The following is a 7,372-nucleotide window of genomic DNA, read 5'->3' as shown; positions in this document are numbered from 1 at the left end:
CACACTTCGTCCAAATTTTTTAGTCATGCAGACTTCCACTTGTAGAAATTCAAAGTTCATCCTTTTCGAACTCTTTCTTGACCTTTTGTGCCTAAGTTCATCCACAATGCTACAAAACAACTTTCTAGGGTTCATAAGTACCTTTTGAAAAAAATTTCGTCAAAATTTTTAGTCATAGCATACTTCCACTTGTAGAAATCCAAAGGTCGTTCTTTTCGGACTCATTCTCGATCTTTTCTGCCTCAGTTCGTCCAGAATGGTAATAAACTACTTTCCAGGTTTCATAACTAGTTTTGGCCTAAACTTCGTCCAAATTTTTAGTCATAGCAGCTTGCACTTGTAGAAATCCAAAGTTCGTCCTTTTCGGACTCTTTCTCGATCTTTTGTTCCTAAGTTCATCCACAATGATACAAAACTACTTTCCACGGTTCATAAATCACTTTTTGAACCAAACTTCGTCCCAATTTTTAGTCATAGTAGACTTCCATTTGTAGAAATCCAAGATCGTCCTTTTCGGACTCTTTCTCGACCTTTTATACCTAAGTTCATCCATAATTGTGCAAAACTAGTTTCTAGGATTCATAAGTACCTTTTGAACCAAATTTCGTCAAAATTTGTAGTCATAGCAGACTTCCACTTGTAGAAACTACTTTCCAGGGTTCATGAGAACTTTTAAACCAAAGTTCGTCCAACTTTTAGTCATAGCAGATTTTCACTTATAGAAATCCAAAGTTCGTTCTTTCCGGACTCTTTCTCGACCTTTCATGCTTAAGTTCATCCAAAGAGGTACAAAACTACTTTCTAGTGTTCATAAGTACCTTTTGATAAAACTTCGGCTAAATTTATAATCATAGTAAACTTCTACTTGTAAATCCAAAGTTCGTTCTTCTCGGACTCTTCCTCGACCTTTTGTGCCTATGTTCGTCCATAATATTACAAAACTACTTTCCAGGATTTATAAGTACCTTTTGAACCATGTTTGTCCAAATTTTTAGTCATAGCAAACTTCTACTTGTAGAAACACAAAGTTCGTTCTTTTCGGACTCTTTCTCGTCCTTTTGTACCTAAGTTCGTCCATAATGGTAAAAAAACTACTTTCCAGGTTTCATAAGTACCTTTCGAACCAAACTTTGTCCAAATTTTTACTCATAGTAGACTTCCACTAGTACAAATCCAAGTTCGTTCTTTCGGACTCTTTCTCGAACTTTTGTGCCTACGTTCGTCCATAATGGTACAAAACTACTTTCCAAAGTTCATAAGTCCTTTTGAACCAAAGTTCGTCCAAACTTTTAGTCATAGCAGACTTCCACTTGTAGAAATCCAAAGTTCGTCCTTTTCGGACTCTTTCTCGACCTTTCGTGCCTAGTTCATCCACAATGGTACAAAACAACTTTCCAGGGTTCATATACCTTTAGAACAAAACTACGTCAAAATTTTTAGTCACAGTAGACTTCGACTTGTAGAGATCTAAAGTTCGTCCTTTTAGGACTTTTACTCTACCTTTCGTGCTTAAGTTTGTCCACAATGGTATAAAACTACTTTTGAGGATTCATAAGTATTTTATGAACCAAACTTCGCCAAAATTTTGAGTCATAGCAGACTTCCACTTGTAGAATTCTAAAGTTCGTCCTTTCCGGTTTCTGTCTCGACTTTTTGTGTCTAAGTTCGTCCATAATTGTACAAAACTATTTTTCAGGGTTCATAAGTACCTTTTGAACAAAACTTCGTCCAAATTTTTAGTCACAGATGACTTCCACATGTAGTAATCCAAAGTTCGTCCTTTTCGGTCTCTTTCTTGACATTTTCTGCCTAAGTTCGTCCACAATGGTACAAAACTACATTCCAGAGTTCATAAGTACCTTTTGAACTAAAATTCGTCAAAATTTTTAGTCATAGCAGACTTCCATTTGTAGAAATCCAAAGTTCGTCCTTTTTGGATCCTTTCACCTTTTGTGCCTAAGTTCGTCCACAATGGTACAAAACTACTTTCTGCCTAAGTTCGTCACCTTTTTTACTTATGTACATTTTTAAGCAAACGTCGTCCAAATTTTTTGTCATAGCAAACTTCCACTTGTAGAAATTTAAAGTTCGTCCTTTTCGGACTCTTTCTTGACCTTTTGTGCCTAAGTTCGTCCACAATTTTACAAAACAACTTTCCAGGATTCATAAGTACCTTTTGACCCAAACTTCGTCAAAATTTTTAGTCATAGTAGACTTCCACTTGTAGAAATTTAAAGTTCATCCTTTTCGGACTCTTTCTCGACAATTTGTGCTTAAGTTCGTCCGCAACGGTACAAAACAATTTTCCAAGGTTCATAAATATCTTTTGAACCAAACTTCGTCAAAATTTTTAGTCATAGCAGACTGCCACTTGTTTCCAAAGTTCTTTCTTTTCGGACACTTTCTCGAACTTTTGTGCCTAAGTTTGTCCAAAATGGTACAAAACTACTTTCCAGGGTTCATAAGTACCTTTTGAACCAGAATTCGTAAGTTCGTGCACAATGCTACAAAACTAATTTCCAGGGTTCATAAGTACCTTTTGAACCAGACTTCGTCCAAAGTTTTAGTCATAGCACACTTCCACTTGTAGAAATCAAAAGTTCGTCCTGTTCGGACTCTTTCTGGACCTTTCGTGCCTACGTTCGTCCACAATGGTACAAAACTACTTTCCAATGTTCATCAGTACCTTTTGGACCAAACTTTGTCCAAATTTTTAGTCATAGCAAACATCCACTTGTAGAAATCTGAAGTTCGTCCTTTTCGGACTCTTTCTCGACCTTTTGTGCCTAAGTTTGTCCATAATGGTACAAAACTACTTTCCTGGATTCATTAGTATCTTTTGACCCAAACTTCGTCAAAATTTTTAGTCACAACAGACGTCCACTTGTAGAAATCCAAAGTTCGTCCTTTTTGGACTTTTTCTCGACCTTCATGTCTAAGTTCTTCCATAATGGTATAAAACTACTTTCCAGAGTTTATAAGTACATTTTGAACAAAACTTCGTCAAAATTTTTAGTTATAGCAGAGTTCCACTTATAGAAATCCAAAAAATTCATCCTTTTTGGACTCTTTCTCGACCTTTTGTGTCTAAGTTCGTCCACAATGGTACAAAACTACTTTCCAGGGTTCATAAGTACCTTTTTAACCAAACCTTGTCAAAACTTTTAGTCATAGTAGACTTCCACTTATAGAAATCAAAAGTTTGTTCTTCTCGGAATCATTCTCGGCCTCTTGTGTCTTTGTTCGTCCACAATGGTACAAAACTACTTTCTAGGATTCATAAGTACATTTTGACACAAGATTCACCAAATTTTTTGTCATAGCAAATTTCCACTCTTAGAAATCCAAAGTTCGTCCGTTTCTCACATTTTCTCGATATTTCATGCCTAAGTTCGTCCATATTGGTACAAAACTACATTCCAAGGTTCATAAGTACCTTTTGAACCACACATCGTCCAAACTTTTAGTCATAGCAGACTTCCCCTTGTGGAAATCCAAAGTTCGTTCTTTTCGGACTCTTTCGCGACTTTTTGTGCCTAAGTTCATCGACAATGGTACAAAACTACTTTCCAGGCTTCATAAGTACCTTTTGAACTAAACTTCGTCCAAATTTTTAGTCATAGTAGACTTCCACTTGTAGAAAGTCAAAGTTCGTCCTGTTCGGACTCATTCTTGATCTTTTGTGCCTAAGTTCGTCCACAATGCTACAAAACAACTTTCCATGGTTCATAAGTGCTTTTTGAACAACACTTCGTCCAAATTTATAGTCATAGCAGACTTTCATTTGTAGAAATCCAATGTTTGTCCTTTTCGGACTCTTTCTCGACCTTTTGTTCCTAAGTTCGTCCACAATGGTGCAAAACTACTTTCCAGGATTCATAAGTACCTTTGGACCAAAACTTCGTCCAAATTTTTTTCATAGAAGACTTCCACTTGTAGAAATTAAAAGTTCGTCCTTTACGAACTCTTTCTCGACCTTTTGTGCCTAAGTTCGTCCACAATGGTACAAAACTAATTTCCAGAGTTCATAAGAACCATTTGAACCAAACTTCGTCCAACTTTGGATTTGTACCATTGTGGATGAATTCCGCACGATAGGTCGAGAAAGAGTCCGAAAAGTACGAACTTTGGATTTGTGCAAGTGGAAGTCTGCTATGACTAAAAATTTTGAAAAAGTTTGGTTCAAAAGGTACTTATGAACCCTAGAATGTAGTTTTGTACCCTTGTAGACGAACTTAGGCACAAAAGCTCGAGAAAGAGTCCAAAAAGGACGAACTTTAGTTTTCTACAAGTGGAAGTTTGCTATGACTAAAAATTTGGACGAAGTTTTGTTCACAAGGTACTTATGAACCTTGGAAAGGACCATTGTGGACGTACTTAGGCACAAAAGCTCTAGAAAGAGTTCGAAAAGGACAAACTATGGATTTCTATAAATGGAAGTTTGTTATGACTAAAAATTTGGACGAAGTTTGGATCAAAATTATCTTATGAACCTTGGAAAGTAGTTTTGAACCATTGTAGACGAACTTAGGTACAAAAGGTGTGGAAAGAGTCCGAAAAGAACGAACTATTGATTTCTACAAGTGGAAGTCTGCTATGAGTAAAAATTTGGACGAAGTTTGGTTCAAAAGGTACTTATGAACCCTGGAAAGTAGTTTTGTACCATTGTGGACGAACTCAGGGATAAAAGGTCGAGAAAGAGTCCGAAAAGAACGAACTTTGGACGAACTTAGGCACGAAAAGTAGAGAAATTGTCCGGAAAGGGCAAACTTTCTATTTCTACACATGGAAGTTTGCTATGACTAAAAATTTGGAGAAAGTTTGTTTCAAAAAGTAGTTTTGAATCCTGGAAAGTAGTTTTGTACCATTGTGGACGAACTTAGGCATAAAAGGTCGAGAAAGAGTTCGAAAAGAACGAACTTTGGATTTCTACAAGTGGAAGTCTGCTATTATAAAAAATTTGGACGAAGTTGGGTTCAAAAGATGTAAGGGTTGGCTTATATTTTTGGTGCATTCTCACTAAAATTTTGATAAAAACCAATCAAAATGATCAACTCTCACAAACTAAGACTAGAGTAACTAAAAGTAGGCTAAAAAAAACAAATCTAGATTTTTTTCTTATGACAAGAAACTTTCATGTGCCATGGATCTTCAATTTCTTTTAATCTTTTTTTTTCCTACTATTTTTTTCTTCTTTCTTTTTTTTTTGCTGACTTTTTTTTTCCTTTATGATCCAAGAGCTGATTTGAAGAAGTTTTCAAGAAAATTTGTAGTATGTCTTGTAGTACAAGATGTGAGCGAATTGCTTTGGAGAAAAAACATTGAAATAAAATAAAGATAACACCTCTAAATGATAAGTGCCCCCGATGCTTGTTGGATGCAAAGCTAGTGGTCCTTCTTGGATCCTTGAAAACACTCACAGAGAAAGCTAACATAGATCGAACTTAGTGATAACTTGTAGAAATACAAGTTATTTATATCGAGAACTTAGAATATGCGGCAATAGGAAGGAAAAGTTGCTTCGAATGTAGTAAAATTGGCTTAGAAACGTGAAGCTTGTAAAAGTATCGCAAACACACCCGCTGACCACATTGCGAGGGTAAAAAGGATGTCCAAACCTATGTTTTGCAGGTTGCAGGTATTACCGCATGTTGCAATTGCTCATGGACAATAAGATCAATGTATTCTCGGGGATTACTACAATCGTACAGCTTTTTCTGACATACGGCCTGACAAATGGAACGTGGAGCAGATCGGACATTCCCACCAGCCGCGACAGGAAAAACCAACTTTTCAGAGCGGGACCACTGAGGCAAGAGGCGCTAGAATCTATAAATAGCAACATTCAATACAAACTGAAGAGGGGAAGAATGGGAAGAAGGAGAAGGGGAGACGAGGAGATGGGGGAGATGGGGAGACTAACAAAAGGAAGTTCTTTACAAGGAAAACTCTTCTCCCAAGAACTTTCCTAAGAAGCAAGTTCTCCACCTCATTCCTCCACTCATCCAACGCGCCAGCAAGCAAATAGCTCCGATCGAGATCCGTGCCAGGACATTGACACACAGCTCTCGACTGTTCTTACTTTCTGTTCATCGTTTGTTGTTCATTTTCTGTCTATCATTCATATCTCTGTAACAAACGCTTTACCAATTAATATCACTACCATGTTCATCTTCATCTCTCTGTTCACCATTATGCATCCATCCTTCATTTCTTTCACAACGAGTCACTAAACTTTTAGGGTGTGGGGGAAGGATTGAGCGAGTGAGTCAATCCATGTTGAAGATGTCAGCTAAGTTTATTTAACGTATGCTCAATGGCATCTTCATCTGCGAGAGCATAAGTGAAGATGTTAATCCACCTCTCAAAAGAAGTTTGATAGAATATGTTAACTAGAGCAAGAAGTATTTCTAGAAATGGAAACAACCTTGCATTTGGAAATGTTCGTCCCTAATTATCATAGAAATATGGTGCACAGGCGATCACCGAGAGTTGTAAGCCAAGGGAAGACGGAACCTTAGTTGCATCCTTAACAGGATTGACAAATTTGTGATAATCTTTTCCCCTAACCCGTTTCACCCTACGTTTCTATCCACAAGACTTCCCATCACATTCACTCACACATACCTTGCACAATTTCAGCTTTATTTGTTACCTGTTTCTTCATTTACTATCACATTTTACTCTCTCACTATTTGTTCATTTACCACATTTTACTCTCTAGCACTTCACAATCATAATTTGTTTACGATCGCACATATCACCTCATTGTCACACAAACATCACAAATCCCCGCAAACCTCGAATCATTTGAGTAACTCACGGTGGAATTATACTTGGCTTCATCCCGAGAAAACTAGTGACACAATCACTATCTGAACACATCAATTGGTATTTACAACAAACTTTGTAACATCGCATATCATTTATCATCTGTTAGTGCAATTAAGACAGAAGATAGATCACCCAATTACAGAGACAACAAATAATTTTTGTGTTGGCATATTCTAAGAACAAGTTTTTGGCACCGTTGTCGGGGATTTGTCACGACTTTAGTGCTGATATTTTTGTGATATAATAATTTTTTTTTTTGAAAAAATTATAAATATAATATATAATTGGTCATATAATCGTGGTTACATAGATGCTTTTTATAGCCTATCCTTAATTGGGGGTATAAGAGTATTAGCTGAATTAACTTCTTTTTTTGTTTGACGGGTAATTGATGGAATTACCAATGCGGTTGGTATGAGCAGGATAAGTTTTTGGAGTACAATGTGCTTAAGCGAAGAGCCGTTGACCTGTCTCTTATACACATCTAGATGTGTATAAGAGACAGGAATTACCAATGCGGTTGGTATGAGCAGGATAA

This window comes from Benincasa hispida, chromosome 9 (assembly GCF_009727055.1).
Source record: "Benincasa hispida cultivar B227 chromosome 9, ASM972705v1, whole genome shotgun sequence".
NCBI lineage: Eukaryota > Viridiplantae > Streptophyta > Magnoliopsida > Cucurbitales > Cucurbitaceae > Benincasa > Benincasa hispida.
Note: the sequence above shows the minus strand (reverse complement) of the source record.